The sequence below is a fragment of the Echinops telfairi genome, unplaced genomic scaffold, assembly GCF_000313985.2.
Source record: "Echinops telfairi isolate 266 unplaced genomic scaffold, ASM31398v2 ScPeMD7_70;HRSCAF=299, whole genome shotgun sequence".
NCBI classification, from domain to species: Eukaryota; Metazoa; Chordata; class Mammalia; order Afrosoricida; family Tenrecidae; genus Echinops; species Echinops telfairi.
Genome location: NW_022103968.1, coordinates 9,170,850 through 9,197,859, shown reverse-complemented (window position 1 = coordinate 9,197,859; position 27,010 = coordinate 9,170,850). Strand labels below are relative to the sequence as shown.

Genomic DNA, 27,010 nt, shown 5'->3' with positions numbered 1-27,010 from the left:
AACCCTTTCGTGGCGCCACCGAGGACTAAGGGGGTGGGGGGGCCTGGTTGGTGGCGAGGTCTCTGGGTGGCACAAAGGGCTGGCGCTCAGTTCCTCGCCAAGAAGTTGGTGGTTCAATCCCCAGCCCCAGCCCACCTCCAGAACCGTCTGGCTGCCCGTGTGTGTTAAGATTCCAGCCCAGAAAGCCCTCTGGGGCGCGCCAATCCGGCATGGAGGAGAGGGTGACCAGGGTGGGGGCGTGGGGTGGGGTCTGTTGCTGCTGCTGTTGGGGGTTGGGATTGCTCACTCCCGGCACTGGTGTTTCTCCTGGAAAGCTGGAGCATGAAGGGACTGGACCGTGGCCCGAGCCGTCTTCGGCTGACCCATGCCAGAGGGCCATGACATACGTGGAGTGGGTGGCCTCTGGCTCCTCTCTGCCTGGGAGGTGGCACCCGGGTATTCGAAAGGACAATGCCCAACACCCAGGGGATGACTTAGAAGAGGTTTCTTCTGCGTGGACACGTGTGTGTGTGAGCCTGGGCCAGCTTGGGCTAGGTGTGGTCCCAAGATACAGTAAACTGCCAGTCAGCCCTCCACCCTGCCTTCTCCTCAGAGAAGTGGTACCTCCTGGCTCTGTCCAGTGCTGGGCAGCTGCCCTCTGCTCCCCATTACTTACAGAAACCGCTGCCAGGGTGGTCCAGGCTTCCCAGACATTCACAGGGGCCTCTGAGGCCTCGTTCCTGTGTGGACTCAGCCCACTGCCCGGCACTCTGTGGTCCTACCAAGCTCCAGGTGATGCTGAGGTGAGGTTTGCTGGCCTGTCCACCTTCTCATCACCCTCCTCTGAGTGGACAGGTCAGAGGGCTCATCATCAACTCTCACTTGAATCTTGGCAGAGCTCTGGGGCACACGGGGTCCCCAAACCCTGCTGGCCTCAAGCGTGCCACCATACTCCGGGCTGGGAGCTGGTGGGTGCTGGGTTGTGGCCCAGGTGCACTGTCTGCCCCTCACAGCCCCTAGCCCCTCTGGCCACCTTCCCTTATCGTCTCAAGGCTGAGCACGGTCCACACAGCCCCCACGGGCCTCAAGCCTCTGTTTAAACAAGGCGTGCCCTGAGTTGCCAGCTCAAACTTGAAAGGAGCAAGGACCAGCGGGGAGGGGAGGCGAGGGGAAGGGAGGGCATCTATCATTTTTATGTGGCACTTCAAAGGAGGAGGCTCCTACAGGGCCTCCGGAGACAAAGGGCCGCTCTCGGGTTAATGGAGAGCCAGATTTAATCATTAACTCGGAATACTAAAGCCGCTTGAGAAGGCCTTGAGGCAGGGTGGAGGGTGCCCCATGCCCTGCTCTGCCCGTGGGTGGTGGGGTTCATGGGGCCAGATGGCATCAGACCCTGGTGGAGTCGGGCTGTGTTGGGTCCTGGGCCATCCTCGCTGAGGGGTCTTCCTACTGCAGCAGAGGGTGGGTGTCCTTCCAACTGGGAGAGGTGTGTGGGGGCGGGGGCACACTTATGGGTAACTACAGCATGCTGGGTGGGGGCATGGATCCTTCCCATGCCCTGGGCAGGTAGGAGCATGGGCTCCACACTCTGGGTCACACCTGGACTGAGTAAGCAGTCCAAAGCCTTGCTCACCTGCCCTACAGTGGCCTGGGGGTGGGGGCAGCTCTCATGGTCTCCTCCCTCTGTGTCTCCTTTGGAGACCCTGTCCCCATAACCTTCCCCCGCCCCCACCCTCCAATGCCCACCCTGACTTGGGCAGGCCTTCCTAGCTTCCCACCCACTTGCCCAGCCTCCCCTCCCCCACTCCCCATGCCCCACCACTCAGTGCCCCCCATTCCCCCCTCATCTCATTGTAATCCTTTGCTGGAGGCCAGGAGTGAGAAGCCTGCTTCAAAGTGTCCTCAAGTGATTGGCAAAGTGTAGCATCACACAGCAGAGATCACGTTCATCCCAGCTTAGGGGCGCACAGATAGGTGCAGACCTCCGAGCCCCTGAGCACCCGGTCCTCATCCCTCGGACAAGGAGCAGCCCTGGGCCTGGAGCCGGCAGCTGGGTGCAAGTGGGAGGAAGCACCCTGGGGGCCATTGCTGCTTTTCATTACTTATTTTAAAGTGCGTTTTTGGGTTGACATTTAGCGCCATCAATGGTGTCAAACAGGTTGTTAGCCGTGAGTCCATTCTGGTTGGCAGGGATCTCGTGTGTCTCAGAACAGAGCTGCTCACCAGGCCTTTCCTCTGAGTAGATTTGAACCACCAGCCTTCTGATTAGCAACTGGGTGGATTTCCAACCATTTGTGCCACCCAGGCCCTCCAAACCGGAAGCTGGTGAATGATCACCACTGAATTCCCTATGAAACCAGCTCGAGGATCAAGGCACAGAATGACGGCCCGAGCCCTGCCCGGACCAAGCAACTCCCTGCCGTTGAGTTGGTTCTGACTCAGACCGACCCTGCAGGACAAGTTAGAACTGCCCCCGGGCCTTTCCAAGGCTGTACATCTTTTAAATTTTTTTATTTAATCATTTTAATGGGGGCTCTTACATCTCTTGTAACAACATTAGTTGTATCAAGCACATGTGCATCTGTTGCCATCATCTTTTTCAAAACATTTTCTTTCTACTTGAGCCCTTGGTATCAGTTCCTCTTTTCCTCCTCCCCCCACCTTCCCCCACCCTTCAACCCTCTCCCGCCCTCCCACCCTCCCAAACCCTTGATAAATTATGTATTATTATTTTCATATCTTACACCATCTGGTCTCCCCACATTTCTGTTATTTGTCCCCCTAGGGTGGTGGTAGTGGTGGTGATTATACATCGATCACCTTCCCTCTACTTGCATGGTATCGTTACACCCATTACTGTTCCTGGCGGATTTATCTTTCCTGGATTCCCTGTGTGGAGCACTTTTATCTGTTCCAATGTTCATACTCCAGTCTAGCCGCATTCGTAGGGTAGAACGGGCTCATGCTAGTGGGGGGAGGGACTTAACGAACTAGAGGAATGATGTGTGTTTTGTTGGTGCTGTACTGCACCCTGGCTGACTCATCCCTTCCTTGTGATCCTTCTTTGAGGGGATGTCCAATTGTCTACAGATGGGCTTTGGGTCTCCACTCCGACTCCATCATTCGCCTCTATATAATTGTTTGTTTTGGATCTTCTGTTACCTGATACCTGATCCTGTCAACACCTTATGATCACACAGCTGATGTGCTTTTTCTGTGTGGGCTTTGTTGCTTCCCTGCTAGATGGCTACTTGTTTAACTCCAAGTCTTTAAGACCCCAGATGTTATATCTTTTAATAGTCAGGCACCATCAGCTTTATTCATCACATTTGCTTATGCACCCGTTTTGTCTGTTGTGATTGTGTTGGAAAGATGAGTATCACAGAGTGCCAGGTTATTAGAACAAAGTATTTTTGTGTTGAGGGAGGGTTTGAGTAGAAGCCCAATGTCCATCTGCTACTTTAATACTTATCATATAAATATATGTACATAGACCTATATCCCTATCATTATATATTAATAAATTTACATAAATGCATGTCTGTATTTATACCTCTATAAATGGCTTTTGCCTCCTAGTTCTTTCTTCTATTTCCTTTACTTTCCTCCTGTCCCACTATCATGTTTGACCTTCATTTGGCTCTCATTGCACTTGATCACATTGCACTTCATCACAACCCACCAGGCATTCTATGCTCTCCTCACCAACTCTGTAAATCTTTATCGGAGCAGAAAGCTTCATCTTTCTCCTATGGAGCTTCAGGTGGATTTGAACTGCTGACCATTAGGTTAGCAGTTCCATGGGTAACCCACTACGCCCCTGTGGCTAGCAAACCATTGAGTAACCACTCTGCCACCAGGATTCCTTACACACAGTGGAATATTATGCATCACTGAAAAACAATAATGAAATCACAAAGTACGGTGTGGTATGGCTGGGCCTGGAGAACACTATGCGGAGTGAAGTCAGTCAATCACCAAAGGGCAAATAATACATGAGGCCACTGTTTTAAGTGTGTGTGTGTGTGGGAGGGGGGGGGAGGTGCAGCAGACTTTAATGCCAAAGGAAACCGACTTTGGAGATTGGCAAGGGGGAGGATTCAGAAATGAAGAAAAAGTAACGAGTTAGACAGTCCGTGGGTGTTAATTTGGGTGAAATAGAAGAAAGTGGTCCACAAAAGTGAGAAGAGAAACCAAGGGTCACGTCAAAGGTGAACAAGGGGGCGGGGTGGTGGTGAGTAGCTTGAATTGTTGAATGCAAAGTTGATGATCTGAAAGGATCACCCAATGTACCATTTTAAAAATTAATTTTTTTAAAAAGGAAAAGAAACCAGATTCTTTAGGACCTATCACTCAGCTCTCTACACGAACCTCCAAGAATAACCTCATGGTCATCCACCCTAAACCTCAAACTTTTGTGACTTGTGTTGCAACCAAGGGCATCTATGAGACTCCTCTGCTGAAAGTCCTGTGATGGGCATCAGCTTGCGGTGGACCAGTCAGGTTGCACTGCTCACAGGAAACTCAAGGGGGCAGTAATGAGTCGGGGCACCCGCATAAAACCAGAGACTTGCTCAATGCTTAGCAGGCAATCATGGATCCCATGAGATTATTTATCAGGCGTTGGTCATGGCCAGCCTGTGGAGTCCCCCGATGGTGCCAGCCTCTGGACTGAGCTCATCACACACTACAACAGAGTCAAACACCTTTGCCTTCAGCCTCACCTGGGCCCAGTGCCACTCCTTGGATGTGATGATTGGGTGGGTGTCTACGGGGTTGGGGCATCGGTATTTTCCTTGTCCTGAAATGTTGCTTTGGAGGTTTTCAGCGGCTGCTCCCTCTGACGTGGGCGGGCGGTTCCTTCTGTGTTGTCTGCTCTTAGCCTGGACGCTCCACGGAAGGAACCCTGTTCACTTTGGGTGACCCTATTGGCATTTGAAACACCAGTGACATAGCTTCCAGCCTCAAGGCAACACACAAGCCTCCGCGGTATGGCAAACTGGCAGACGCCATGGATTGGCACAGCGGCTGCCGCAACGGCCTCCGAACAATTACGAGGATGGCACAGGACCGGGCAGCGTTCGGTTCTGCTGTGCGCAGGGCTTTCCTGGGGGGAAGCCGTTCGATCGCACCTAGCAGCAACAACACTTGGTTGCCTGTTTGGCTATCCAAGGTATTTTAAGGCGAAGGAGGAGGAGCGGGAGAAGAAGGAGAAAAAGTCGTTGCAGTGGAATTCTTCAAGTCCAAGGGCTGACGGGCACATGCGTGAGACCATTCCATTGGCTTAAGCACTTCCGTTCAAGCGGTGGGGGATTGTCTACGCCTTGCAGTCAGGCTGTTGTTTCTGACCACGCCCCGGCCCTGCCCACCGAATGGTTCCCCCTTTGGGGACTTGCTGGGGGCTGGTTGATCCACGTTTCTCGCCGGAGGGACAATCCCGTGGGTTTCCCGATATATTCCTCCTCGATATTCCATTCCCCAGACAGCTCCGTTCAGCGGATCAAAAAGGCGATGGTATGAAGACGCCTGGGATCCTGGGGATAGAGGGATGGATTATAGTTAAGGTATTCTCTCTCATTTTGTAAATCCGGAGAGAAAGAAACATCTACCACTTTGGTGATGATGTCTCTATAATTTCCTGCCTGGGGAAAAAAGACAGGAAACTCGTGCAGCCTCAGCCTGTGGATTTGGAAAAGGGGTGAGGGTGAGTAGTGGGTGGGATAATAACCCTCCTGTTTTTATATAAGACATAAACGAAGTCCATTTATATAAGAAAAAACCCCCAGAATGATCAGCTCCCAGAACACTCCACTTTGCCCTTCGTCTCATCACTACCCGATTCCCACCCCCGTAAAGAAAGGGGGTACCCACTCCTGTGGCATCTAACAGCCTAGGTAAGCGCTGCCTGGTTTGGGGCGTACCGCTCATACGTGTAGCATCTCCTGCCTGGGACTGTGTTGGCTCGAGCTTCAGGAGATCCATCCGCGGTCCTGGCTGCGGCTATGCGCCCTCCCTCTGGCGGAGGAGTACTCCTTGCTCGTTTTCATGGCGAAGGAGCCCTGAGGGCGTGGTTGGTACACGTTGGGCTGTTAATCTCCAGGTCAGCCGCTCTATACCGCCAGCTGCCCCCTGGGGGAAAGACATGGCTTTCTATGCCCGTTAGGAGGGCAGTTGTACCCTGTCCTATACAGTCGCCGTGAGTTGGCATTGGCTCGATCGATGCCAGCGAGTTTGGTTTGGGTCTTGGTTTCCATAGCTAGTTTGCAATTTCCCTACTCTTTAGAATGATTAAGGACAACAATAAGGGAGTAGATTTAAGCCACACCTCAAGTGGAATAATAGAACTCATGGAACACAGGCAGGGAAAGGTGACAGTGGCATCATGTCACACCTAGCGAGGGGTCGCCAGCCCCAGGTTGGGCCAGTTTTACCTATTGACCAGCCAACCAACCAACTAACCAACCAAATAGCCTGCCAGTCAGCCAGCTAACCAACCAATCTACTGCAAAGTCAATTCTACCTCATAGGGACCCTACATAGCAGTGCTTCTCAACCTTCTTAATGCTGCGACCCTTTCATACAGTTCCTCATGTTGTGGTGACACCCCCCAACCATAAAATTATTTTCGTTGCTACTTCATCACTATTATATTGCTACTGTTTTGAACCGGGCGACCCCAGTGAAAGAGTCATTTGACCCCCAAAGGGATTGAGACCTACAGTTTGAGAATCACTGCTATATAGGATTTCCAAGACTGACCATCTTTATGGGAGCAGACAGCTTCATCCTTCTCCCGAAGAGTGGCTAGTGGGTTCGAACAGCCAACCTAGTGGTGAGTAGCCCAAAGCTTCCCCAACAGTGGCCAATTTTAGAGCATGTCTAATGGGAGTTTTGCTAAACCTCCCGGGGCAACTGTTCTCCAGGTTTCTTATAGGCCAGGCTCTCAGGTGATGGTCCTGCTTGAAAGAACTTGGGGAGCCAGCAAACAAGCCCATGGGGGCTTGGAACCTCTCCCAAGTCCCCTCTGCAACAGAAAGTGGTGAGTCTGCCTCAGGTCCCGAGCTCACACCAATGACCTTTCCCACCTCCCCGTGGGAAAATTCCTCAGGAGGAGATACGGTCTGGGTGATTAGGGCCTTGTAAGGGTCCTTGGAAGATGGGAAGCTTTTCTTATCTAGAGTGCCCCCCAGGGCTCTCTCCATCTGGAGTTTCAACCAGTCTGCCCTGGCCTCACTGAAGGTCCCAGCTCCCCTCCCTGCTGAGAGGGAGACCCTGCTGGAAATAGCAGCAGGCTGGACCCCCAGGGCGCTGGAGACAAAGGACGCCAGGAGAAACTAGAGCCCCTGCCTGCTGTTCAATTGGGTGTAGAGTTCCCCTCTGCTCCCAAGAGGGGAAACGTAATTCACAAAGCTCAGTGATAGGTGATACTGGCTTGTTTACCTTTAGATAGGGCTTTGAAAGTCTTGTTGACTCTTAATCTTTGTGGCCCACACTTAGAAGTGCTGATAAAAAAACACCTCCCTTTCTCCTAGAAAGCCCAGATTTGAATCCAGGATCCCTGTCACTTTATAGACCTGAGACATCACCCAGATCAACTTCAATTCCCTGCTCTGTGGTTACAGGAAGTCCTAGGTCCCTCCCAGGCCGTGTGCTCAGCTCCATGGCAGGCTGGGAAGGGCTCAGTGCCTGTGCTGACCTCTGTCTTGCGGAGAGGAAGGATGCAGAGAAGGTTAACCTGGAACCCAGTTGCTTGCCTTGGGACTCCCTCCCTGGGCGTTCTTGGTTCAAATTCACCACTTAACATTACATGTACGATTTGTGGAGCCGTTGGGTCATGCAGTAGCTCGTTCCCTTTCATTGCTAAGTAGCATTTCATTGTCACAGATGTTCCACAATTGGGCACACAGGCGTGTCACCAGTGGAAAGACATTACTTATTTCTAGTAGTTGGACATTTGTGAATGAAACAGCTATGGCTATACCCAGGAATGTTCTGGGTTGACTTGTGTCCTCCAAAACTAAGTGTCGGCTTGACTGGCTCATGATTCTTGGTATTATGTGATTACCTTCAGTTTTGTGATATGATGTAATTATCTTGTATGAATCCTCACCCCTAAGATGTTAATGAGGCAAGCTCAGAGGCAGTTATGATAATAAGGCAGGATTGAATCTGTAGGCTTAGGCTGTATTTTGTGTCAATCTTTTGAGATAGAAAAGAAACTGAACAAGGAAGCAGAGATTGGGAGCTGACTAGCATGAAAAGAGCCAGGAGTGGAGTGTGAAAACCTCCTAGACCCAGAGGAAGAATGACGACCAAGACCTTCCTTGTAAACTGTGAGCCAAGAGAAAGAGAGCCTGCCCCTGGAGCTTGCCCCCTGAATTTGAACTTCCAGCCTCCTAAACTTGGGGGATGCACTGTGGGAGGACATCGGGAACACCATTCACGAAGAAAGCGAAAGGTCCTTCCAAAGAGAGGGGAGAAAGAAAGGATCAAAGTGGACGTCAGAAGAGATGCCGACACTTGCGCTTACTTGTAGTTAAGCTAAACGGAAGAAATGATGAAGTCAAAGAGCTGAACAAAACGTTTCAAAGGGCAGCTCGAGAAGAAAAGTCAACTATTGTCATGAAATGTGCAAAGACCTAGACTTTTTAAAAAATGAAAAAGAAGAACACACTCTAATATAGATATGCCTATATATAAATATATATTACATATATAAATTTCATGTCAGGAGTGGGAGCCTTTATTGACAAAAGACTTTTTGAGGGGATGAGACATGATGAGCGTGTGGCTCCGATGCCAGGCCCACCATGCTGGGCAGGCAGGTAGGTGATGGAGAACTGGCTGAGGTAGTGGCCAATCACCTCGGACTTGATCTCCACCTGGCTGAAGTTCTTTCCATTGTATATGCCCACCATGCTGTCCACCATCTCGGGGAGGATCATCACATCCCACACGTGTGTCTTTACCAACTCCGGCCTCTCCGTGGGCGGGGCCTCCTTGGCTTTGCACAGCTGTTCCTGCTGGTTTAGCTGGCATTGCTGTGCTGTCGGGCGGGGCACTGTTCAACTGCATCAGCTCCTGGTAGGACATGCCCAGCATCTGGTCGAGGTCCACGCTGTGGTAAGTGGACTTCTGGAAGGTCCACTTCTTCATCTCCACTTCTGCCGTCTCGCCTGTGCTTTTGAAAGGCCATGCAGCAGATCTTAAACGGAAAGAACTCAAGAAAAAATTCAAACCTCCAGGTGCAGTATTGAAAGATTCTATGGGCTAAATATTAAATGAGGCAGGAAGCATCAGAAGAAGATGGAAAGAATGCAGAGTCACTGTACCCAAAAGAACTAGTCAGCATTCAAGCCCTGCAGGAAGTAGCCTGTGAGCAAGGACCAGTGATGCTGAAGGAAGGCATGCAAGCTACCCTGAGCGCATTATCTGAAAACAAGGAATCGATGGAATACCAATTGAAGCGTTTCAACAAGCTGATGAAACACTGGAAGCACTCACTGGTCTGTGCTAGAAAATTTTGGAAGATAGCTACTTGGCCAACTGACTGGAAGAGACCCATATTTGTACCAATTCCAAAGAAAGGTCACCCAAAAGAATGCTCAAATTATAGAACAAGACCATTAATATCACATGCATGTAAAATTTTGCTTAAGATCATCCAACAATGGTTGCAGCAGTGCACTGACAGAAAACTGCCAAAGGTTCAGGCTGGATTCAGAAGACGGCGTGGAATAAGGGATATCATTGTTGGTGTCAGATAGATCTTGGCTGAAAGCAGAAATCACCACCAAGATGTTTACTTGTGTTTTATTGACTATGCAAAGGTATCTGACTGCTGGGATCATAACAAACTATGGATAGCCTTGAGAAGAATGGGAATTCCAGAGCATTCCTTTGTGCTCATGTAAAACCTGTACATGGACCAAGAGGCAGTTGTGGCAACAGAATAGAGGAATCTTCAAAAACAAAATCTCGCAGCCATTGAGTCAATGCTGACTCATCGCGACCCCTTGTGGGTTTCCAAGACGGTAACTGTCTACAGGCATAGAAAGCCCAGGTGCTCCCTCAGGTCTCCTGATGGTTTCAAACTCTACCATGCGGATCACAGCCTAAGGCAGCCTAGTCACTCCTGCCTGGTTTAAAATCAGGAAAGACGTGTTTCAGGGTTGCCTCCTCTCACCGTACTAATTCAGTCTGTGTGCTGAGCACATCATCAGAGAAGCTGGAGTATATGAAAGAGAATGTGGCATCAGATTTGGAAGAAGGCTTATTAACAACTTTCAATGTGCAGATGACACAACCTTGCGTGCCGAAAGTGAGGAGGCCGGGCAGAGCACCTGCTGACGAAGATCAAAGATTGCAATCTTCAGTGTGGAGGACAACTCAATGTAAAGAAGACCAAATCCTCATGGCTGGACCAGTAGGTCACCTAACAGATGGAGACCTGACTGAAGTTATCGAGGGTTTTGTCTTGCTTGGCCCCTCAAGCAATGCTCATGGGAGCAACAGTCAAGAGACCATGCGGTGCATTGCCTTGGGTAGATCTGCTGCACAAGACCTCGTTAGAGCGTTGAAAAGCAAGGATGCTACTTTGAGCACTAAGGTGTGCCTGATCCAAGTCATGGTACTTTCAAGGGCCTCATAGGCATGCGAAGGTCGGATATTATTTAAGGAAGACCAAAGAAGAGTGGGTGTGTATGAATGATAATACTTGTGAAAACTACCAGAGGAACAGACACATTCTCCTCGCTCAAGCCATCAATGCAATGTTCTTGTAGCGCCAGATAACGAAGACAAGGGGGGTGTGAACATACGTTTGTTTCACGTGAGGGAACAACCAGGAATGGAACTGCTGGGTCTTACAGTTGGTGCACTCAGCTTTATGGGAACCAGTAAACTCGCTCCCAAAGGGGCAGGACCATTTTGCATTCCCATCAGAAATGGACGAGCGTTCCATTGGCTCCTTATTCTTTTCAGCCCTTGCTATGTCACCTGCCTTCTTCCCTTTCTTCCGTCCTTCTTTCTTACTTCTCCCCTCCTTCCCTCCCCCTTCCTCCCTTCTACTGACATTCTGATGGGCTCACAGGGCTCAGATTAGTGAAGTGTAGACACATTCACTTCAAGCACACAGAATAGGAACACAACTGAGCCAAGGCTCTAAGTAGAGGCAGGGGAGAACATCCCCTAAGTCCAGGGGGCTCGAGGTGGGACCCACCGCCTTGGGACTGTCCCTCCACTGAGTTATAGAAGGGCGAAGTCCAGGCTGTAGACTCAGCCTCCGGCCTTGGTTCCAACTCGGCTGTTTCCTTGAGTGAGTCCCCTCTTGGCTAAGCCACACTTACATCATGCACAACAGGAGGGAGAATTGGAATTCCCTCCGTGTCTGGTGGTGAGCATTTAATACTATAATTCCTATGAAGCAGTTCCACCAACTGAGATGTGTAAGCACTGACGATTTCCTCTCCCTCTGCCTCGCTCAGTTTTGTGTCTCTTTCACTGAACTGTGGACGTCATGTTGGCCTGTTCCCTCCCCCCGAGGATGTGCGTGAAGGTCGAAGTGCTTGGTCGGTGTGTAGATGTCAGCAGATAGATTTAGAGACGTTTGGGACAATGGCCAATCGGGGGCTCCAAGGTGCTTGTTCATAATTAGAAGACGGTCAAGTGATGTGGGAAGCAGTTACTGTGATATTTTCCAAAGATCTCTGCTGTCTCCACCATCCTGTCTCTTTCCACAGGTGATCCAAGCTCACTCCCTCCACTTATATTCACAAGGTAATGTGGACGTGGCTCATCGAACAAGGCCACCCCTGCCCTGGAGGAGTTAGCATGGGCCAGGGGAGACAAGATGGGTAGTGGAAGAAGTGAGAAGAAGGGAGTCTGTCTTCTCACCATGGAGTAAGACAAGTCAGGCAGTGAGCCGCCTTAGAGGAGGGAGACCTTCCAACCAAGCAGGCTGCCTTTGAGTCCCTAGACCGGCAGCATATGTAAGGCGTGGAAGCAACTGGGCAAAGGTGGGAGATGGGGACAAGAAGGGCATTCACGGAGAACCACTGTGGAGATACGCTTGGCTGGCTCATGGCAGGGCGGATGCAGTGGGGAGGAAGGCTGAGAAGGCAGCTATGGGTGGCCTTGGAAGACCAAGCTGAAACATCTGGACGTGCTTTCTTAGGCAATGGCGAGCCAAAACCAGGCTTCCAGTGGAGCATTTTCTGGTCCCAATGAAAGGTTTGGAAGGTCACTCCAGCATCTAGGGAGCAGGACCAAAGGGGGGTTGTTTCAGGCAGATGGTCCAGGTAGGAGGTGAGGCTGGTGGTCGAGAGAGGAGGGAGGGAGGGCCATTCAGCGAGGGTGGTGAGGATGCAGCGGCACGGACCCCAGGAGGCGAACCTGGCATATCTAGGAGCTGATGCCCCCGGCGAGGGCAGAGGAGGCTCCTCGAGGCTCCTTTGTGGCTGATCGTGAGGCCGTCTTCCGAGCTGTGATGACAACAGACCACAGATGTGGTTGCTTAAAGGAAGATGGATTTATGACCTGGCAGCTCCACAGGCCAGAAATCCAACCAGGCAGGTCTTACTTGGCTAAGGTCAAGGTGCCAGCAGGGTGGCGTCTCTTCGGGAGTACAGGGAGCTTCTGTGCCGCTGCCAGTTCCAGCTTCCCGAGACTGCCCACATTCCTGGACACACTGCTCTCTTTCCTCCATCCTTACTGCCAGCTTCCCCCATCCCTTCTTCCGTACTCAGTCTGCCTCTGCCTGCAGCCAGGAACACCCCTCTGCTTTTAGGGAATGGTGTGCTTACATTCAAGGCAGAGTAGAACTACCTTACGTTTACAAGAGTAACTGTTTACAAGAGTGGAAAGCCCCATCTTTCTCCCTCAAAGAGGTTGGTGGTTTCAAACTACTGACCTTGGGAATCGAAGCCCAACGCAAAACCACTACACCACCAGGGCTCCTATGAGTCAGCATCCAGTCGTGGGAGTTTTGGAGTGTTTAGATTTGACCCACTGGGGTAATCCTCTCCCCAGCTCAAGGTCCTCAGCCTGGTGGCATCTGCAAACCCCCCTTAAGTGGCCTCTGTAGTCACATGTCTCAGGGATGAAGACAGGGATGTCTCTGGGGACCATTATTCTGCCCATCCATACCCTTGAGCCACAGTGAGTGATAACTCCTCTCCAAGTGCAGCTGAAACCTGCTTGGGGTGGGGGGTGGGGGTGACTGTCCCCTCCACATTTTACACACGGAACTTCCCAATTCGTCTCCACCCCTCTCAGGCCTTCAGCCCACACCCATCTCCAGCGCCTCCCTCCTCATCTCCAACTCGATTCCTTGGCTCAGTTCCCTTCTCTTGGGCTTTCTCCGTCTCTACCAGTTTGCTGCACTCTAGCCTGACCACTGCTATGATGCTGAACAAGTTTCAGTGGAGTTCCAGACAAAGCTGGACAATGAAGAAGGGCCTGGCTACCTGCCTCTGAAAACCAGGCAGTGAAAACCTTCTGGATCACAACCTGCAGCCCATCCTGGGGGTGTGCAGGGCCAGGCAGGGTCTGGTCTCGTGCATGAGGTCACCATGAGTCAGGCACCGACAAGGCCACCAGCAGGGCTGGCAGCTGGCCACCGGCCTCCCTGCTCTGTCCTCTGTCAGCCAGGCTCCTGCCACCAGCAGTTTGGGATGTAGCAGGGTGTTCATCCGGGAGCCCTGGGGAGGAAATCATCCCGCAGCTGTCGAGCAAGAACTGAGAGGTGGCCAGGGAATCAGATGGGGTTTGTCCTCAGGCACTGCCCTTGTCTGGTTCATACCTGGGGGTGGCTAGGGCCACATTCTGAGGTCAGGTAGGCAGCCCAGGCCGAAGTGCAAAACCCACACAGAGCTGACAATGCCTCTGGGTCCCTGACTCTGGAGACATGGGGGAGAGTTCCTGCAGCCACAGCATTCCAGGCTGCAGGCTCCGGGATAGGGGCAAGCCACCTCTCCTGGGCCGCCTGCCACTCACTTCTGTGGGGACCCTCCATCCAGCCACGCCGGGCACCTGTCACCACGCAAAGCCTTGCCTTGTTGCACTTATTGGCTCGACTTCCCCTGGCAGAGCTCAACAGAACCCCCCAAACTTTCTCGGTCGTCCAGAGCCCTGAGCCAGGCAGTGGGGATATGAAGCCAATACAGCCCCTGGGACAGCATGCAGACTCCGGGTGAAGTGGGGAGGGGCTGGCTAGAGTGAGAGGCAGAGGGCACTGCTGAGTGGGCAGTCAGGGAGGCTGGGGGGAGGAGAGGGCAGGTGGACAATCCCAGAGAACTGAGGGCATGGTAGGCAGAGGGCAGCAAGTTTGTTAGTTTTCAGGTTCCAGTGTCCCCCTGCTCCCCCAGGAGCCCTGATGGTATAGTGGTTATGCACTGGTTGCGAACCTCAAAGTCAGGTGTTTGAAACCACCAGCTGTCCCCAGGGGGGAAAAAAAGAGGCTTTCTGCTCCTATAAAGATTTATGCCTCAGAAATCCAAAATGCTACTCCTTCCTACAGGGTTGACATGAATCAGAATCTAGTTGATGGCAGTGAACTTAGATTTGGTTTAGAGTGGCCTCTCCACGAACGAGAATGTGTGTGTGTGAGTGTGTGTTTGTGTATGAGTGTGTTTGTGTGTGTGAGAGGGTGTGTTTCTGTGTGTGTGTGTGTGTTGGTGAGCTACAGAGGCCTGTCCTACCTGAGCTGCATCCTGCTGTCTCCGGTGTCGATGTGATGGTACCTCCAAGACAAGGGCTGGAAGGGAGTGAGAGTGAGGATGACCCCTTTCCTGCCCACCCCCCGGGGTCTTAGAAAGGGGCGCAGGGGCCCAGGCTGGCTCCGTTTGGATCTCCAAGGCTGCTGCCTGGCTGAGGTGCATGGACTCCAGGGGACATGTCCCCTCCCGGCTGCTGGCAGCCATGTCACAGCCTGACCTGATGGAAGCCGCTGCTAGTTCCAAGTGAAATGCCAGCAAGCTGGGTCCTGAACAAGTGGCCCTTGTCCTCCCGGCCAGGCCCTGCCTGCTGGCCACCAGCTTTGGAAAGGGGTCCCTTCCTGCGCTCACTCCTCCCCTTCTGGGCAGTGCTGGCCCATCAAGATGCCATCACCACGGGGCGCTCTGGACTGTGCAGCAGCTGTGGCCACAGGGACTGTGGCCCTCAGGGACCAGGCCATGCTGAGCCTGGGGCTCTGTCCCGGAGTGACGTGGGGAGAAACGGGGAGTTGCTAGCCGCCCACTCTGATCTGTCGTCGGTATTGACATCGACTTTTTTCCCTTTCAATTCTGTGACTATTAATGTGCTTTTCTATATTTGCAAAGGACCCCTGGGGTGGCATCGCGGTGTCGTGTTGGGCTGCTAACTGCCATGTCAGCTGTTCAAGACCACCAGCCGGGCCACAGGAGAAAGGCAGGGCTTTCTATGCTTGTAAAGAGTTAGTCGCAGAGACTCACAGGGGGGCTCTATCTCGTCCTGCAGGGTTGCTATGAGTCGGCATCCGCTCGATGGAGTGAGTTTGGCTTTTATTTTCTTCCCATATTTGCAATTCATCTTTCGCCTAGTCAAAAGAAACCCGAGTTTGACCCCATGCCTGTTTCCCAGTGCAGGAGACATTTGATTTCTTGACACCGTGGGCACTGGTCCGTAAGAGAACACAGGATTTGAGATCTGGACTGACCTGGAGACTGATAGTTGGGATGTCTCCAGCTGGGCTTGGTGCAGTTCCGGACATTGCCACCTGACCTGATGTGACTCTGGGAGGAGCCTGCTGCCACCTCCACCTCTGCCCAGCCAGGGCACTGCGCCCTGCAACCTCCTCCCGTCACTTCTCTGCCCTCCTCCCCTCCTCCCACCACCACTCTGCCCTCCTCCCCTCCCCCCATTACCTCTCTACCTCTTTTCCAGCCTCCTTGCTTAGCACAGCTGGGCACCTCCTTTCTGGTTGATTCTCTCCAGACACCCAGCTTTCTCTGCAGCCCAGCTAGAGCTCAGGCCCCAGGCTCTGTGGCCCAGAGGCTCCTCCTGCAGGGAGCCCCAGGTACTGTACAGGTGTCCAGGTCTCCATGCCATGTTTTCAGAGCCTGCTGCAGATCCTGTCCCTCCCCAGAGGCTTGGATCCATTAAAAATCCTCCTGGGCCCAGGAACTTGCACCTTAACCAGCTTCTCCAGGTGACTCTGAGCTGGTAGCCTGGGCTGCACTTCAAGAAGCTCCAAGTGACACCGAGTGTGTGTGGGGGGAATATGCTGTGGTAGTTACATAATCTGGTATCAACTTGTGAAGGGGTGGGGTCTAGTCTGTCAATCAGGTCACAGCTTGATGACCTCATTTGGCGGCGTTAAGGAGATAAATAGCTCGCTGGAGGTGGGACACACACTCCCTGCAAGACATTCCTGTTGACAAGCCACATGGCAGCCCAAGCCTGGGAACTGGAGGAGCCATGTGGAGACCCACAGCAGAGCTAAGATGCTTCCACCACCACTCGATCCACAAGACATTCCAGCCACTGATCTGCATGCATTCGGGTTCATTGCATGTGTTGCATGAGTCTGAAGAGGAATTTATAGATTGGTATCAGACATATGGGCTAATATTGGACTTCTGGACTTGATCTGGACTGGGCTGGGATGTTTCTTAATGTACAATTACTCTTTATATAAAGCTCTTTCCTATACACATATGAGGGTCCATGCATTTGTTTCTCTAGTCAACCCAGACTAACACAAATGCCAACTATCCAAATGGTTAGACCTTGAGGTTAACAGTCCAATACAGGACCCACTACATCACCAGGAGGTAGAAAAGCACCCAAGCTACTCTGGGCACTGGGCATGCATGGGTGATGGCCGCTGACATTTATTAAGCACTAATGAGGGTTTGGTCAGTGGTTCAAATCTACCAGCCACTCTGCAGGAGACAGATGAGGCTGTCTACTCCCATCAAGATTGATAGTTGGGAATCTATATAGGGTCTCTGTGAGTCTGACTTGGCTGAATGACACTGGGTTGGGTTGGGTTGGAAGCTGGCACCTAAGAAGAAAGGCCCGGCGATCTACTTTGGAAACATCAGCCATTGAAAACCCTACGGAGCACAGTTCTCTGACACACGCCGGCTCACCATGAGTCAGGGTCTGCCAGATGGCTTCAGGTTGGGATTGGTGAGGGCTGGGCTGTTTGACATGTCTTAGTGTCTTTGGGTCCTACAATAGTCCTGCCAGGCAAATCAATGAGCTCTTTTCACAGAGGCGAAACTGAAGCTTAGGGAGGTGGAGAAACCTCCCTGGGCTACACACGTGGGCAGCAAAGACCGGCCATTTGAAGTCCTGACTCCAGAAGCCACAGCATTCACTCACACAGCAGGCTCTTTGTGCCTGAGGGCCTGACACCTGCCGCTTCCACCAACTTCCGATTTAGCCACCATTCAGAGGAAGAAAAGCAGCCTCCAATGGTTAAAGCAATCTCTCAAAGGGAGAGTAACAGTGACGTGTGCAGAGGATTCGTGCTGTATTAGGTCTTATAATGGGGGCACACCTTGCTTGCTGGAAGTGATCAAGGACTGCAGCCTTCCAGGTGGATTGCAACTCAAGGTACGGAAGACCCACATCCTCACAACTGGACCAATGGGTAACATCGTGGTAAACGCAGAAGAGGTTGACATTGTCAAGCCTTTGGTTTTCTGGTCTCCACAATCAGTGCTCATGGAAGCAGCAGTCCAAAGATCAAATGACACATTGCCTTGGGCCAATCTGCTGGACAAGACCTCTTGAAAGTACTGAAAAGCCAGGGCGCTACTTTGAGGACTTATCTGCCAATCCATGGCATTTTCAATCATCCCAAAGGCATGAGAAAGTTAGACGCTGGGTAAGGAGGACTGAAGAAGAAGCAATGCATTTGGATTGCGGTACTAGTGAAGAATATTGAAAGTACTGTGGACCGTAAATTTAAAAAAAAAATCTGTCTTGAAAGAAGTACAACCAGAATGCTCCTTAGAGGCGGGATGCTGAGACTTTGTCTCACACACTGTGGACATGTGGCAGGAGAGCTGGTCCCTGGAAAGGGACATCATGTATAGGAAAGTAAGACTCCCGGCCATGGTGTCTACTCTGATTCTCGGTGAGGCTGTGGGGCAGGGTCGAACTGGCTACCCTGTGGGCTTGAGTCCCTCCAAGGGAGTCGAAAGCTCCTCTTTCTCCCTCGGAGCAGCTGCGGTTCCCACCTGCTGTCCCTGTAGTTAGCAGCCCGTCCCTAAGCACTGTGCCACCGGGTGAAGTAAAGGACCGTGAAAAGGAGGAGGAGCCTACACGAGAGCTATCGACCCACTGGCTGCACCAATGGGCTGAAGCACCACTGTGGTGAGGCTGCCGCAGCACCAGGCAGGGCTGTGTTCTGCTGTCGAGGGCCGTGGGAGTTACAACCGACTCCTGGTCACCTGACAACAACACGCATTATAACTAGTTTAGCGATGACTTAAAATATACAAGACAGAGTGCGTAGGTTGTGTGCGAATACTACGCCATTTTATTTGATTGGGCTGGGTAACTTTTTGCTTTCATTCCACGTTAATCATGAAGGCCTTTTATTAAAATTAACTTTTTGGGGGCATATAACCCACATAGCAAACAATCCAATAGTGCAATCATACTGAGACGAGTTGTGTCGTCACCACCGCAATGAATTTTAAATCCTTTCCTTCTTCTTTGTATCCACTGTTATTAGCTCCCCATTTCTCCTCAACCTCCCCTACCACACCTCCAAGAGACCATTAAACCAGTTACTTTCTTTAAAGATTGACCTATCCTGGAATTCATATACAGGAAAACACCAAACAACTAAAAATAATAATAAAGTAAAGCAGAGCAAAACCCTCATTTGTAAAGAAAGCAGAAAATATTAAAACCTTGAACAAAAAGGAGAGCAAACGACACGATGCTAAATTTGAACCCGAGTGCCATACTCCACTTTCCAAGGACTCTGTGTGGTAGCACGCACTCCACCTCTGATCTCAGGAACGAGAGCATCTGTAGATCTGGGTAGCTGTAGGATTCTGAACCAATTCCCTGTGGATATTGAAGGCCTTACACAGCCTCTACTTTGTTCTGCCAATATGTGAGCAGGTACCAGACCCCGGCATGCAGGGCCCAGCCATAGAATCAGTACCCAAAGTGTACCTGGTAGATGAGCAAAGGGAGTGAGTGAATGCATGAATGAGTGACCAAGTATGTGAGAGAACAAAGCTGCTTTGAGGTCATGGAAGCCAGCTCAGGATGCTCTCTCTCTGACCTCATGCTCCAGCATCTACCCACAGCTTCTAGAATCTGAAAGCTGACCCAGCCAAGCCTGCCCAGTTGATAAGGCTGTGCGGCTCACCTGCACCTGCTCTCGGCAACCTGAGCCCAAACAGGAAGCAGGCTGAGATAAGAACGAGGAAGGAAATGCCTGGAAGAGTGAATAGACCGGAATTGGTGGTCGAGTGGGATGCCCTGGAGACGCACTGGGCATCTATGATGTGCCAAGCTCCATGCTAGACCTGGAGTGGCATAGGGCCAGACAGACAGTCCACAGGGAGAGGCACAAAGCCAGGTGATCACAGCCCACCTCTTGGGGACAAGCCTGTAAGCTGGGGCTCAGAGATGAGGAGAAACCCAGGGGTCCCCGTGTGCCAGAAAAAACCTGCCTCTCCCATACAGCGGCCACTCCTGGGCACAAAGGGCTTTCACGTCTACTCTTCCTCTTCCTGCTCTAAAGCTTCCCTTGAGCCATCTCCGTTCTGAACTGAGTGTCTAGTTCCCTGAGACCGAACTTGACCTTCTCTCTGCTCCTGCTCCCAGGAAATGAAGGCTTTTCCCTGTACTCTTCACCCAGGCCATGCGAGGGCCTCCCCCCAGCCCCCTTCAGCCAGCGAGCAGCCTTGAAACCCACCCATTCTGGCCTCATTGGCAGGTGGCAGGTGTTCAGGACTATTTGTGGCTATTGAGCAGTTCTAACTCATGTCCTCTCTACCCCCCACTCCCCATGGAATTGTGCTCCTCAGGGTTTTCAGTGGCTGGATTTTTTTTGTGATTGCCAGGTGTGTTAGTCTGGGTGGACTAGAGAAACAAATTCATAGACACGCATATGTGTATAGGAAAGAGCTTTAGATACAAGAGCAATTGGATATTGAGAAAACATCCCAGTCCAGTCCAGATCAAGTCCGTAAGTTCGATATTAGCTCATATGTCTGATACTAGTCTATCATTTCCTCTTTAAACTCATGCAACCATGCAGTGACTGAATGCAGGAAGATCACAGGCCAGCGGGTGGAAAGTCGTGTGGATCCAGTGGCAGTGGAAGCATCTCAGCACTAGCATGGGTCTCAATGTGGCTCCTCCAGTTCCAGGGTTCTGGCTCCACCAGTGTAGCTCTATGTGGCTTGTCAACAGGAATGTCTCAAAGGGAGGTTCTGTGTCCCACCCCCAGGGAGGAAGACAGGAGTTCCCAGAATCCTCTGGAGAAGGCCAGGCCCACACAGAGGCCTCATTAGCTATGACCTGATTGACAAGCTAGACTCCATTCCTTCACTCAGGTTGACAGATTATGTAACTGCCACACCAGGCCTCTCTTCTGCTCCAGCTCTGGGTTGGACTTGGACTTCCAGTGGCCTTGGGGTTAGTCACCCAGCACATTAACTGTTGGCACTTCCTGGGGACTCCTTCAAGGACCCTGTGGGTTGCAGGCCAGGCATCAGTAGGCCCACTGGGATCTTACCTACAATCTTAACATCATCTCTGGGGGGGGGTGTTGGGGGGGGGGGGTTCTCAGATTAAACTCCTGACTTGCAGGCTGTGAGAAAACTGAGCCCATCTGTGGGTATGGACAGACTGCCCATGGGCTTCTACACCGCTCCCACCTCTTTTTTCACACTGTAGCAGCCTCGGTGCAAACATCTTACGTGCTAGCTCAAGATGCGAACCAGGTTTGGAAATGAAGGGGTCCAGCCGAGGCTGAGGGGTCCGTTGTCCATATCCCTGGCCTGGGATAACTCCTCCGTTGGTACGAGCATCTTCTGAGGGCCAATTGGATGGCTGCCTTTGGTTGGAGGACAGTGTGTCCCTTTCCTGAGGTTGCTTAGGACCCAGAAAGCATCTTCGGTTGAAGGCCTTTGTCTTACCATCACCACGGTGGTAGGTGAATGGGGGTATACCCAAGATCTTGCCCTATGTTCCTTTTATGGATCAAACAAGGCAATTGAAAGTCAAGGTTTCAAAATTCTCTTGTTGGAGAAGAAAATCCCTCCAGGCAAACTTTTGAGGTTTTTCACTCTCCTGAAAGCTAAGCTTGACACCCCCGCCCCCCTGCCCCCGGGCAGGATTAAAAAAAATCCCTTTATTTGTGCCAAGCAGGAATTTATTCCTTCTCTGAGACTATTTTAGAGATTACGTGCTATTTTCTCCTTTCCTTTTCATCCTTGTAGCAATTATCTTCCTGTAGAAAATGTCTGCGCAGAGTAGAGGGGGCATGTTTGGGCTGATAAGCACAGCAAGGCATGCCAGCTGAGGGCACAGTTGTTTCTGTAACCCGTCTCAATCCCAGGCCCCATGTGGTCAAAGCTCTGGGGAATGCTGTGTTCAAAGAACACAAGTCTCCCAGCCAAAATAAGAAGTGAGAAAGGAAGTCCCGGTCTACCTGGGCTTCCCCGACTTGTACAGGAGCTCAGGCTCCAGTGTCTGTGGTTACAATTTCTTCTGGTGGTACTTGTCTCACCGAGCTCGCCGTCATTCTGGTTATTGTCTGACTTTGAAGAGTACAGCTAGATTATTCAAACCGATGTACTCTGTTGCGTTACATTCCTGGTGTCCAGTAGCCCTGGTGGCTTTGATGGGTAGGTCCTGGATTGCTCTCTGCAAGGTTGGCAGTGCAAACCCACCAGCCACTCTGTGGGAGAAAGATCAGGCTGCCTGCTTCCGTGAAGACAAAAAGCCGTGGCAAGCCAGCAGAGGGTCATGAAGAGTTGGAATCCACTCCATGGCAGTGGATTCCAGTGCTGTTGATAGGTACCATCGAGTTGGTTCTGAATCACAGTGACCCTGTGTGGAACAGAACGAAATGCTGCCCAGCCTTGTGTCACCCTCACCACAGTTACAATACACAACCCTTTGTTGTAGCGTCATCCATTTTCTCACACGGTCTTCTGCATGGTCTTTCTCTTTTTCTCTGCCCTTCTACTTGACTGAGCATGATGTCCTCTTCCAGGGACTGGTCTCTCCTGATAACATGTCCAACGTACTTGCTTCTAAGGAACATTCTGGCTGTACCTCTTCTAAGACCAATTTGCTTGTTCTGGGAGTCCATGGTGCTTTCAAAAGTCATTGCCAATTTCACAATTCAAAGGCATCCATTCTTCTCCGGACTTCCTTATGCATTATCCAGCTTTCATAGGCCTATGAGATGACCAAAAACAGCAGGATTTGGGTCAGGTGCGCCTTAGAGGACAAAGCAGCATTCTTGCCCTTCAACCCTTTCAAGGGGGCTTCTGTAGCCGATGCATCCATTTGATTTCTTTCCCTGGCACAGATGTCACATGTCAGACAATTTAATCGTTCAACCATAGAAAGCAGAGTAGTGCAATTGCCACCGCAATGAATTTCAGAATATTTTCTTCTTGTATTAATTGTGATTAGTTCTCCATTTCTCCCTTGCCATGCGTCTAGGCGGTGGTGGATTCAAACAATGTAACAACCAGTTTGGTTGTTAAATGACTGTTTTAAGTATAAAATAATGATATGCTGATAGGTAGTTTATCACTCCACGCAGCTAATTAACACTTAAATGCAAACAATAAGAGAGGTAAACAAAACTAGATTATGTTATAAGAACGAATTTTAAAGTATTATTAAAAATATTTTAAAATATGAAACTGTCATTTAAGATATTTCCATATTGCTTCTTTATTTTCACCCTCACGTGAAATATTCTGCACTTTTATTCGAGCATCGTTGGCTGTGTGATTTATCTTCAGCCACCTTTTCCTCGTAGGAGCAGATCTCCTTCTGTAAGGGAGGCCTAGTAGATGATCGTCAGCGTGTTTCATGTCTTAGACAAAGGTGACTTCTCTTCGTGAACAGGTTATGTTCACCTTTGAAGAACAACCTTGCTGCTTCTGCTGAACTCACAGAAATTGTGCTGACAATACTTCAGGTCTTTGAACACTTTCAGGAATTTCGTAATTCACTCAGATCGCGTAGAAATCTAGGGTGTAACACAAAGCTGAAGCGAATGACAGCATGTCACCCTTGGTTCTTTGGCACGTTTTTTCTCTTTGCACTATATGTTTGTCCACTGAAGTAACAAATGCAAGGGACTTAAAATATAGTGTTTACTCAAAAGCATAATTAGTTTTATGGATGGAATAAATAAATATTACAAGCATAGTTCAGTCTAATTTCTCATCCCTATGGACCGAATGAACATTACTATCGTGTGGTAGTTACATAATCTGGTGTCAACTTGAGACTATTAAGAGTGAAGGGGTGGGGTTTAGCCTGCCAATCAGGTCATAGCATACTGGAGGTCAGACCCACTCACTCCACTTCTCTCCCTGCAAGACATTTGCATTGACAAGCCAAATGGAGCTACACTGATAGAGCCAGAGCCCTGGGGCTGGTGGAGCCACATGGAGACCCACACCAGTGCTGAGATGCTTCCATAGCCACTGCATCCACAAGACTTTCTACCCACTGGCCTGTGATCTTCCTGCATTCAGTGTCATTGCATGTGTTCTGTGAGTTTGAAAAGAAAATTATAGATTGGTATTGGACATATGGGCTCATATTGGACTTATGGACTTGATCTGGATTGGGCTGGATGTTTTCTCAAAACACATTTATTCTTTGATGTAAAGTTCTCTATTACATATGAATGCCTATGAATTTGTTTTTCTAGTCAACCCAGACTAACACATATGCGCACTTAGAATAAGTCGCTGCACAGATAAACATTAAAAAGGGGGAATGAATATACATGTATGATTTCCACATTGGGCAGCTGCCTAACCTCCCACCTTAGAGAGCATCCTGATTACACATGCCATTTTAACAACTGGTTTGCTGAACTCAAACAAATATTAGGTGTCAATTCTGCTGAACCGGTGTGAGCTGACTGAATCCCACCACTGTCCCTAGGTAATTATTAATCCAATTATTAATATATTGTCTCTATTAGTAATTATTAATCTATTGTCTCTATAGATTGACCCCTTCTGGGTTTCATATGCAGAAAATCATACAAAACACAAACAAGAAGCAAACAAACAAAAAGTAGCAACCCAAACCCAATAACGACTAGATGAAACATAGAACAACCTCAATCCGAGAGAAACCAGCCAATATTATAAACTGAAACAACTTTAAACTGGGTCAAAAGGGAGATCAGCTGACAAGGCATTGCATGCTAACCTAACTACATCCACTGTAATTAACTTTACAATGGCCTCTGTCAACTAGCAAGGCTAGTCACATCCCTGGACTATGTTCAGAGGAGATGCATCAGAAGTTCAATCCACGTGTGGACCCTGCAAATGCATTTGGGCTTCCACTGTCACCCACAGCCTTCTGCACACCAGGTGTTCACAATTTAAGGTCTGACATCATTCCCTCCGTTGGGTTTGGATTTTTTTTTACACGTCCAACTTGTCCTTATAGAGGGAAAAAATAGTTAAGTTTCAATGGGGTCCCTGACTTTGATCTCTGCCCAGCTTCTCACCATCTTACTCCTCTCTGGCCCCTTTGCACCATCTGACCTCTCGTTCATTACAACAAGGCTCAGGAGTTATCTTTCCACAATAACGCGGCCATCGGGGTATTGGCTTAAAGGAAAATGGCTTCCTTTCCCAAGAGGAATTCTATTGCTGATTTTACAGCTCAAAGATAACAATAATTTCTTCTCCACTTACCAGAGTTAAGGTAGCGTATCGAAGAGGGATGTCTCCTCATTTTATGGACGCCCTCGTTCTGTCCATCAGTGGGGTTTGCTGATTTCTCTCAGTAGCACAGATGTTGGTGGTTACTTTATATAAATTACTGTTCTTATGAATAGATTTTTAAATGTATCATATTTTCTAACTAGTTTTTCTAAGGTTGAAAGAAAGTAGTTATTTTCACATTTTTTATCCCAGGGGGCAGGAAGCTGTTTGTGTTTTCACGGTCTGATACTTCATTCTCTGGGGACTCTCTGATACACAATCGTTTTATCTGAAAAGAGTAAATGTTTTTTCTTGCTTCTTTCAAATATGTACACCTCCTGCTTAGGTTTATTGCCTTCACTTAACAGATGCTGTAGAGTGGCAATGATAATGACTTACCAGTATTGTTGTATTCAGTTGCTAATATTTTGTTTAGGTTGCTAAATGAAATGAGTTCTGTGGTCTCCTTATTGGAATATCTTTCAGAGATTTTATTACAGTGTTTTTTTCCTTTAAAAAAAAGTAAAAGAATTCAGAGGCAACTCTTCTCTTTTTCAGTACTGGAACAATTTAAATCATGTGTTTTGCTAGCTTTAAAATAATGTGTTATCTATTCATCTTAGGCCGGGTTCTCTAGACAAGCAAAACCAGCGGAGCTTATATGTGTCTATATAGAGAAACACGTAGCTCACATCATTGTAGAATGGACACGTTTCGCATTTGGGCAAGTTCCAGGCCTATGGGTCAAATGTGAATCTGGAGCCTTTTCCTGCCTCATGGAGTTGCAGGGGCTGACGAGCTCAAGATGATCAAGAAGATGACAGGTTGGCCGCAGAAGTGGCTGAATCCAAGGTTGGCAGGTCAGATGGCAGGCTGCTGATGCCTCCCAGGATCAGCATGCAATATGGCAGGCTATTATTTCAAGTCTAAAGAACCAGAGAGCCATCCTCCAGATGCAGGATGCAGATCCAGCACAGAGCCAGAAAACTTTCCTCTCGTCCACTCATATTGGAAGCAGGCTACACCTGGAGGAGACATCATTTCAATTGACTGATTGGATCAGGTATGTGATTTGAATAAGATTCTGGTTGTACCTTTTCTAAGACATATTTGTTGGCTCTTCTGACAGTCTCTGGTATGTTCAGCATTCTTCAGTAACACCGTATTTCAAATGCATCAATTCTCCGCAGGCCTTCTTTACCCCCTGTCCACATTTTACATGCCTTTGAAGTGACCGGGAAGTCACCTCCGTTCTTCAACTCAATCCCCAGATCATCTTACAACCGACTGACTGTTCACAGCAGATCCCTTTGTGGAAGTGATTATGTTGTGATAGATCACATCGTGGGACATGACTAGGTGTTAAGTGCCAAGCCACTTAGAATCCCAGCCTAGCTACATTGACACCAGAAGTACTTTGAACCTTGACCCCTTTAGGAGTAACTTTCAGAACTGTCTCAAAGCTTATTTTAGATTTCCTACCGCTCCTAATTATTCGATTCCTCCAAGTTTTCGATTTTATGCGCACAATTTTACAACACGTTCTTTGAAACTTTAAAAGCATTCCCCTTCATCTGTGGTGGTCTGCCCTGCCTTTTGTATTATTTAGGGTATTTGTATTGTTTTATTTTGATTAAGTTCGGTTATGACTTACTATCTCTTAATTTTACTTCTCAAAATAACCATTCCTTGAATTAGCTAACTGCTTCCCCGCTTTTAGGTTTCTCTGGTTTAAATTCTAGTTTAAATCTCTAGAAAAGGGTACGGTGCTTGGGAAAGCAGAAAGTCATCGAACATAGGGAGCACCACATTGAGATGGACTGACGCAGTGGCTGCAAAAATGGGCTCAAATATAGAAATAATTTTTTTAACATTCATTCCTCTTGTTTATCTAGTAGTTGTCCTATAAGAATGAGTCCTGGTGGAACAGCCATTAAGTGCTTGGCTTCCAATCGGAAGGTCAGCACATTGAATCTATCAGCCGGTCTGCAGGAAGTAGATGTGACAGTCTGCCTCCATACAGATTACACTCTTGAAAACTTCAGGGGGCTGTTCGACTCTGTTCTGTAGGGGTTGCTCTGAGTCAGGATTGACTAGAC

The 27,010-nt window shown here is 49.6% G+C and overlaps 1 pseudogene; it reads right to left on the bottom strand.

Annotated features, from left to right (window-relative positions):
• Nucleotides 1-5,653: 5,653 nt before the first annotated feature.
• On the bottom strand, nucleotides 5,654-14,689 carry LOC101645924 (annotated as a pseudogene).
• Nucleotides 14,690-27,010: the final 12,321 nt, after the last annotated feature.